At 39.2% G+C, this 9,861-nt stretch overlaps 1 protein-coding gene across 20 annotated transcripts in view; it reads left to right on the forward strand.

The window, feature by feature from the left end:
• The first annotated feature begins 3,317 nt into the window (after nucleotides 1-3,317).
• LOC108625808 (lachesin) overlaps nucleotides 3,318-9,861 on the forward strand; it is a 230,065-nt gene continuing 223,521 nt past the window's right edge. For 6 of the 20 annotated variants that reach the window (XR_003389302.1, XR_003389303.1, XR_003389304.1 and 3 more), the window contains exon 1: nucleotides 3,318-5,143. The gene's annotated coding sequence lies outside the window, so the exon portion shown is untranslated. The remainder of the gene's footprint in view (nucleotides 5,144-9,861) is intronic. The other 14 variants (XM_026814264.1, XM_026814267.1, XM_026814263.1 and 11 more) reach the window with 14 other exon arrangements.

A 9,861-nucleotide genomic window follows, 5' to 3' on the forward strand; every position in this document is an offset into this window, starting at 1 on the left:
CCTTGTCGTTCCACAAAATTCGTTATATGCACATATCTACTATGTAAATATGTACCTGTATGTACACATCTACTATGTGTAAATAGGTATACCTAAACATTTTCGAATATACGTCCATACGTGTACATTGCTGATATCAAAATCACGAACTTGGTAATTTCTCAATATAGTGATTGGTTCGGTTTACGTGTAACTATCAAATTGTACACACGATTCCTCTGTCTATGATAGAAAGTTTTATCCCAACGTTCGAAGCTTCGATCTACTTTATACCTCAGATTTTCGAAAGAATCGATTCTCTTTTGCACCTAAGATGAATCGTAATAAGTAACATTACTGCAATATTATAAAGTTTTAACAATTTATGAAGATGATTTTGTAACTTTGACGATGCAGATGAAAAGTACCGCTGAATGACGTAGAGATTCTTGTTTAAAATTAGAATCGTTTTGACGGCAAAGTTTCCCTCGTAACCCTACCAACGATATCAGTTGACTGTGCTTCCTATAAAACTGTAACAATCGGGGCTGCAGTTTACGAGGTGATATAAAAATAATGGATTAAATAGAACAGGCTACCTGCCTATAATAGAGTTCCTGACATTCTTTTGTCTCCTCGGCACAACCTATCTTCTTAGCTCTTAGTAGATCGTATCGGCTAATTACTTGACAGTGTAATTATTGACCGAGCCGGAAGCGGACTGAGAACTTGCTCGGTAGTTCACGCGAACGGTCCAAATTTTCACGCCTATCTCTGGATAAACCGATAAAGTGAATTCTTACGAAGTGACTTCGGATCATTTCTTTCGGTACCACTTTATTCTATATACGTTTTAGATCACACAAACATCAAGTAAATAAATGTAAGTAAAAATACGTATTTGTATTTATCTCTAGTTAATAATACATTTACTACTGCGAATTATTACTTGTATATTTGTTGTTAATTATATTGTATATTCTATAAAATGTTGTGAGTTGACTGCTGATTTTTATGCATAATAAAACTTGTGAGGTACCAATTTAAAACATGAAATCAAATGAGAATTTTCTTTAATTTATTAAACATCATTGTTGTCGATATTATATTTTTGTATGCTACATGTATTAAATCTCTTATAAATTAATAATAAATAAAATTAAAAATAAAAATATGTTATTAAATCTCCCATAAATTATTAATAAATAAAACCTGCAGTTCCGTTATGACTATTACATGTTAGAAAAGTGTCCAGCAACAGCAGATTTAGTAGGAGCTTCTAAAAGTGAGGGATGCCAAGATCGATACAGTAAAGATAATTAGCAATAGTAGAATTCCTTGTGGAACATGATATGATATTTATTTATTTTTCCTTTCATTCTTTTTGAGAAGTTTACTGTGTGCAAAAACAGGGAATAGAGTAGAGAATTCTTCACGAATAGAGTGTCCTTGCGAAGTCACCTATCATTTTAACTTTGGTCTTCCGCAAACGCATTCCCCGACGCGAAAACCAGGAAATTTTCTAAACTAACGAAAGTCGATCATCCATCACAACAAAAGTTCGTCGAACAAGTCTTTGTTGTTGGTCCCACATGTACACAATTCATGGAACATGCCATGCTCAGCTAATAGAAAATACTGTAGAAAATAGATAAATAAAATTTTTAAATAATACCATTTATCGTCATCTTTATCATACTTTCATTTAAACTATCATAAGTGCATAAATTATAATGTCGATTCTTCACCTTCTAAATTTTACTCTAAGATAATAGGCAATAAATGAATACGAAGCACAATTTAAAATCATTCTTCATTTATTGGTTTTATTATTATAGAGTATTGAAAAATTCATTTATAATGAATGCATGAAAAGCTTATTTCAGTGAAAGCAGCAAATAATCACTTATTTTAAATGGAACTTCTCATTAAACCACCCTATAATTATGTTCTTTGAGAAAGATGGTCACATTTATGATAAAAACATATGTGTGTAGAAAATGTCTCGGAATTTTGTTAAGAAGGTTCTATAGGAGCTGCTGGCGAAGCTTTTTCTTAGGTAACAAGTATCATGAAATTTCTTATGACTTGGCTTGCGAGACTTGAGTTAAACGTGGACCTGGTATTATTTATGTTATCTGTGGTGGCTGACGATCTGTTTAAACCTCGTAAATATAATACATATATATAAATTATTTTATATTGTACATGATTATTATTATACATGAGAATCGCATTTGCATTTAAATTAATAAGTATAGCATTAACAGAATTTACTGACAGCAGAGTCTTTCATCATTGGGCATACAATTGAACAGTCCGTGACTCCGTGCGTACTCATTATTTCATAATTTGTTTTCAATTAATGTTGTATGAGCCGTAATATCTCTGCGAAAAGATTAAGAAACGTGATAAAAAGGTACGTCCAATATTTGGATAGAATGTTTTTTACTATTTAACTGTTCAACAAATGAATTTCTAAACTCGAAAGTGTTTTCTGCAAGTTATTCCAAATAAAATCGAAATAAAATTTGAATGAAAGAAGAGGTTTTCTAGAGGCTACGTTTTACACCTATTTTTTATTGTATATCTTAAACAATATCTTCGAAGTTGATATTATTTCAACTTTAAAATAGTTGTAAAACATGTATTAACAATTATAACAAAACTCTGTCATGTTGCATCAATATTATTTTTATTGTATATCTTAAACAATATCTTCGAAGTTGATATTATTTCAACTTTAAAATAGTTGTAAAACATGTATTAACAATTATACAAAACTCTGTCATGTTGCATCAATATTTTTTCATAAATTAAGAACAAATGTCATTGAATATAAAAATCCCAGATGACGATTCTTTAATAGCCTCGCAAAACTTCTATTTGGTGGCGTTTTATTAATGTAATATCTAGTAACGGTTAAAATTTTTTGTCATTGTTTTTATTTAAGTGTTTATACAACCGTAATTACCCCTTTTCATATAGTCCATGATTCGTAACTGTATTTTCGATTCTATAGGACTCTAAATAGAGTCCAGATATTTTTTTTTCTCTGAATGAATGGTGAGGAGGCGGAAAGTGGTCGCGCGTTGAAATTCTTGAATCTGGTGGATGCGGGGACTCGCGATGAGGCGAATGGTGACGATAGGGATGGGGCCGATGCGATGCGGTGCGAGGGAGGACGGTGGATTTTGGAAGGAGGCAGGCATGAAACAACCCCTACCGGCAGAGACGGAGGGAGTCTGGGAATCAGAGTGTAATGCGCTCGCGCAAGGCGCGCAAGGTGCGCGTGTCCGTGTGGTATATACCAGGCGGTTAGAGCAGTAGCACCGGCACCACCATCAGCACTAGCCAGCATTCAACAGCGGTAGCTTCGTCGCGTCGCGGTTAAATCGGAGTTCGGGATGTCGTGCCATGAGCTGTTCGATCGCCGCGTGTCGTCCTGTTAACCGTCGCGAGTTGCGAGTCACGCGTCACGAGCAATCACTTGACACGCGGTACGGACGCCTCCGCCGCGATTCGTTTTTATTTTTTTTCGTCGAGTTGGGCCCGAAACCGACAAGGGGCCATCAGTGCTTCCAAGGAATATATCTGAAGCAACGAAGGTGCCGGATCAAGTGAAAGCCGGTGCGTGGTACGATCGCACTGTTGGCGTGACACGAAAACTCACGCAGGACTTTACTTACGCGCTGAACGACGGCTGTCGTTAACATTTCGTTCCCCTGTCTTGGCTTCTTTCTATTATTTCAATTTTATTTTGTTTTGGTTCGAGTATTGGTTCGGTATTAAAATTCCATAACAAATAATTGACTTTTGAGATCGTAATCTTGACGGAAGCGAAGAGTTTATTATCGGAAATAAAATACATAGTTTTTCCGCGGGATATTCGAATAGAAGGGTGTCATCGGCAGGGAAGGGTGAGCGAACGTGCCGAAGTGGCGTTCTTCTAATTGGAACGGGAACGTGTAGACGATGATCTGAGAACGACCGCCACCATGTAAACTATTGTTATCGCCGAAAACTTTCTCTCACCATCGCGTCGCATCGTTTCGATAACGCAAATCTCTTGAGAACGGTCGACTGCGGTTCAATCTGTCGCGAATTTGCTTCGAACTAAAATAAATCGTGATGGATTGGTAATAGTAATAAGTTCACGTGATCATCGATGACCGCGTAAACGTGAACTCGCATAAAAATAGGTTCCGTTCTTCCGTTGCTTTGGATAGATACCGGTACGCATATACGTGGATTTATACGCGAAATCCGATGGTCTGTAAATCGTCTAGGAGATTTACGAGGATCATCAAGGATCGTTTGTTCAGCGAACGACCGTAACGGAACTATAATATTTTCAGATCGATCGTGCGCCAGTGATCAGAGAGTTGGAGTCGCGTCGAGTCGCGTTGTGCGAATGATCGCAACCCTCGTACGTATCGTTGGTGTGTTACGCGTGCCACACGCTTGATTTTATCAATAAATAACCGGTTACATTTATCGAAGTCCGTTGCACGCGGTTTACATTGGTTACTCGCCCTACCGCAGAACCGGTATCGTTATCGATTAATCAAACATAGTTAGTGCACGATATATACCGAATAAGAGAGAAAAGAGAAAGAGACAACGGTAACGTTATTAATTAAAAACGCAGCGGCGTGCAACGATTTTTCATGCCGGTCTCCCGCGTCGAATAAAATATTGTTAGGTAAACGTGATGGGAGGGAGTTTAGAGAGGAAGAGGGATAGACTTTACTGATGTCGATCAATTTCGTCGAATCGGGAACATGAAACGAATTTGTACGAAATAACGAAACGCGATATCGAGAGATTAAAATAGACGCGATCAGTGAATAGATATGTATCTCGATCGAGAGTAGAAGAAGCCCGGAAATACGAAGAAGACTATTGATAATTCGAAGATTGATCGCTATCATTTGTGGCGGTCGATCTGCAGTGAATTTTTGACGTTCCTCGTCCTACGTATTCTCGGATTTTCGATCAGCGATCGAACAGTGCAGTGAGATAAATGTTTCATACATAGACAGCCGTCGTGGAACGGGAACGGTTATCGAATCTCGCGAAGGCTTACCGTGAAATCAAAGGTGGCTCCGAGGATCCTCGACGATATGTGCCCGGAAATCTACGGACTTCCGTGAAAAAGGAGGTATGCGCTATCTTCCTTCTCCTCTTTTCGAACGCTACACCGGGTTAACGTATCAGGGATTTCAAGCTTTGTCGCGAGGAAGAGTTATGGACGATTTGTAGGTGCGCTTTTTAAGAGACTTATTACAGGGGCTTTCTTGATAACCGCTATAAATCAAAGTTTCCAATTGGCCCGGTATTACTCTCCGGGCCGCCTCTAAATTTTCCTGATTTATGAAAGAGTCTCTGTTTATTTATGTTGCGCTTTATCGTTCGCGAATTGATCAAAGAAATGTCCGCCGGGCGATCGAATGTTTCCAAACTCGTTTCTCAATCGGTTCGCCGCAAGTCCATTCATCTTTATCTGCATAGTACATTTCCGAACGTGATCGAAACAAGGAAAGAGAAGAAGCAAAATCGGATTCCGTTAAGTTTTAATCCGTCGTCTAATGCATCCGCGATATTCGTCCGCGTTTTGTCGGATACCAAACTCTCACTTTTTCTCTCCTCAGAGCAAGTGTTCCCTTTGAGTCCGTTCGACAACTGGCAAACACATCACCGACTCGTCTCGCTATATCCCTTTTCTTCCCTTTCCACTCACCCATCTCTCGCTCTCTCGATAACTTCAAACGGTTTCTCGAGTATACTCCAGTCGAAGTGCTCTTACAGTTACAAAGATACGTTGCCGATCGGAAAAAGTGTAACCGCGTTGGTACTCGTTCCGCGGATGTGGTTGCGAGCTTGACAGTTAAAGAACGTTCGAGCTCGCCGATGCACATTTTTGCGTACAAAGAATGATTATATTCCCGCCGGGGAAATACCCCTTATGCGATGAATGAGATTGCGATGCGGTATAATCATCGGGGAAACGTTTCACACATACCAAGGGAATCGAGTGATTTCCCTCAAATTTTTATGCGTATCTAACTATGAATAAGATAGAGAATCGATAATAGAAAGGTGTGGGAGTGGAAGGACGGAAGAAGCGCGTCACAGAAACTCTTTCGTGCATTGAGTATGTGCATGGTAGAACAAACAAAAGATGCGTGCATTTACACGTATACGTATTTAGATACGGTAGCGTACAGCGAAGAATGTTTTATGTTTAAAAAAAAATAATCTATGAACAGGGTTCTTTGTTTTGCTCCGTTAGATTGTTTAACAATAGATAAAGCTTTCGGATAAAGCACAACTTTCCTTGTTAAGAAACGTTGATCTAAATAAACGTTGAGCCCATTCTTCTGTTGCCCGCCGAATTCCAAAGAAGCGCGCTCTCACCAAAGAGCCTCATCTTCCTTCATCTCCATTTTTCTCACCCTCCCTCTTGCTCCTTTCCACCCTCTATCTCAGCCCCAGCTCAGTTCCTCGCGGTTTTGTTACTTCCAGTGTGCCGGTAGTTACGAACTTTTAATATTATTGCAGATAAATAAGCTGCTGCGTGATTTTGTGTGTGTGTGTGTGTGTGTGTCTCGGGTATTATCGAAGTTGTCTACTTTTTCCCTCGTTGTTATATTATATTTCCGTATCATCATAGTACTTGTACGAAACAGTAACTCCGATAGAACTTGAAGGACGCGGCACGATGCCGGTTCTACTATTTTATTTTATAATACGTCTATAGTATTTACATTTAAACAGCTTACGATATTCTCTATCGGGCCGGCTGCTTCCTAGCTGTGCATCGGCGAGTTCACGTATCTGCATACGTGTGCGTATACTTAGAGTATGTGCATACATATAGTACATACGTATACCACAGGATCGCGTGTCGGCAATTATCCAGACAGAAAACGATACCTTGAATGCGCGCTACGTCGCTTTTCGACTTGCTCACTTCCGGAATTACGGCAATTAGGAGCACTTTGTCGCAACCAGGTTTGCCTTCGCGATTCGCCATCGAATTTCGCCCTCTGTTGCACAACTAACGTTCCTCTTACCTATTACCCAACGACAAGCCTGCCATTTTCTCTATTTCTGGTCTTCTTTGCAATTAAGATACAAAAGACATGAGAAACAATAAAAAAGTCACAGGAGATAAGATATTCTATAAGTGTAGTATAACTAGAAAAATTGTTTCGTTCTCTAATTAACATTGCTTTAATTAATTCTTATTGCTATTATATTATTTTGCGGTATATTTTTCAGTTTTGGACAGTATCGACTTGTACGTTCCTTGAACTACCTCTTATAAACAGTTTCGAAAAATAGTTATATTTTAATCAAGCTCCGGTGGCCGCATAAGAAGTAAGAAAGAGTTTGAATTATTTGAAGTCTCATTAGGGGAGTTTTCCTTGCGAATTAACGAGATTGATATGTTGAACGTGCAACTCGTGGCGGTTGGTCCACGGTTCTCTTCTATTCCCCGGTGGTTGTTCTTCATTCGTATTTCGAATAATCTCTGACCGACGATGATGCGAACGTTCAAAAGAAAGGGTAGACTTTCCCTCGCGTTTGATACTTTCAATCGACTCGATATCGCTCTTTACTCTTTACTTTCTCGCTGATAATCGTACCGGAATAGCAGAAATACGAAAAGGTATTTACGAGCTGTGTCATCTTCCCTGACCTAAATAGAAAAATTGCTGGACAGAGGGGGCACGAAGTTCGTCGTCGAAATGTCAGTCGGCCGACCGATTCGAATAATCGGTATTTCTGTTTCTCCCTGTCCCTCTGGTTTCCGTCTAATGTGTCCCTCGATTCTCGGATTTCTCTTTCATCCCTGACTGCTCTTTTGTATCTGTACATATCGTAAAAAATGACCTCGACTAAATAGATTTAATACGAAAGTTTTTAAAGAATATTACATTGTGAAATAACTGTTGTTTCTGTTTTTCTTGCTGACACTCTGTCAAAGTTGAGTTTATTGCTAATTCGAATTCATATGCGAGAGAGCATAGGTGACAGCAATTCCTTTAAACGGCTGGCATCTGGCGTAAAAATAAAGCGAATGAGAATGTAGAGCGTCGCGACGTGTCGCGTCGCGTCGGGAACAAGTTAGCTAGACCGGGATTTGTCACCGGCATGCGGATTAAACAATTATTTTCGACAACACTCTCGTTCTCCGGTTGTTCAGTTATTTCGTCGTTTCGCGTATTGTGCGGGACGGCGCGCGGCGCGACACGCCGACAGGAAAAACATAGCGCCCGTAAAGAGGGAGGAATGGTTTACGACTTTCCGTGGACAAACGCATGGGAAATTTGGGACAGGCTAATGTCTGGTTCGGGAAATGCAGCGGGTCGAGAAAGAGAAAGAGGGAAGGAAATGGAGGAGCTGGTGGCCGAGTTGCGACGACCGATTTCCGGGATCTGCCTGACGTTTAATGAACGCTGGCAGACGTTTTGATTTAGAGGACAGTTTGATTTCCGCGCGGGGCACAATAACCGCCAATTTGTAAATCGCCTCGTAAATCTGGACGGGCAGCAGCCCGTTTCGAGCCAACGCAACGCCAATCCCACCCTGCCTTGTACTGCTCCTATTCACCTAACGACCGACCATTTGTCCAATTGGATTAAACAATCGCCGCCGTTAAAAAAGACTGTTTTTACACGCATTAGCTAATACATGTGGTAAACAGGCTCGTAAAACTTGTAGCAATCTTTCGATTGGTTTTGATTCTCTACCGTTTGCGATATTTGTAACACGTCTGTCACGCGTTATACTAGGTTGGTGCATAGTGCATATCAGACTGTTTTTCTCATAAAAAATCACGTGTCCTTTTAATAAAATATCATGTATCATGTTTTTTCTCATTGTCCACTAATATGAATGAAATTAAACGTGACATATTTCCACGTTTAGGCAGTTTTATTAGGAAATATTGTATCCTAATTATTATATACAATTTAACCAAATTTTGTACAATCTTAAACAAATTATGCGAAACAACATAATAAAACTGCAAACGGAAAATTAAAAGAATTTAGGGATTTTAGGATTAACGATCTAGATCTAAATAATCATTCGAGATAATAAAATCATGATTTGGCAACGTGTAGTAACTAATAAATTATTTGAATGAAACGTACAATATTCTACTGAAAGTAAATCCAATCCGAAAGCTGGTTAACGAATAATTCCTAGGGCTATGCATAAGTTCCGCATTTACCGTAGATTCGTTAGAAATTATAAAGGAGTCACCGATGGGTGGTGAGAGAGACAGAAATGAAAAATAGAACCGATGCGAGACAGTGACGTTAGTCGTGAATCGTGAGCGAGGAGGAGGGGGCGTCATGTTGTTAACCGAGTTTACTAATTATGGGCCGAGCGCGATATCCAGAGTTGCCGCGGTAATTTCAACACAGTGGATGTGTAAAAGCGCGATGTAATAACAGGACTCACTTTACCGAAGTGGCCATGCGATATTACTCGAAAAATCTCCATTAATTAACTTGCAAAACTTATGATAATATAATCAATCGAGTTACACCAGAGCGTGTAGCTCTCGACATACATACATACACAAATACGAGAAGCACGGTGACTGCCTGTGTCGCGTTCGTTGAAAAAAGATCAGTCTCACAGTTTTAGCCTGTGGATCGTGAAATTGTTAAATCAAGTTTAATCTGTGCGTGAAACTTCTGGAGATATAAATAACCAAGCGAACAGTTACTACTTTACCCGCACAAGTTCGAATTAGCCATAAAATTGATTGAAATGAGATTACTTATTTATTAGAAATTTGCATGTAGTTTACGTAAATTTTATTAAACTAATTTTAAACATTATATATCGAGTTTTGAT

The sequence above is a fragment of the Ceratina calcarata genome, unplaced genomic scaffold (assembly GCF_001652005.2).
Source record: "Ceratina calcarata isolate Rehan_Ccalc_2016 unplaced genomic scaffold, ASM165200v1 scaffold371.2, whole genome shotgun sequence".
Lineage (NCBI taxonomy): Eukaryota > Metazoa > Arthropoda > Insecta > Hymenoptera > Apidae > Ceratina > Ceratina calcarata.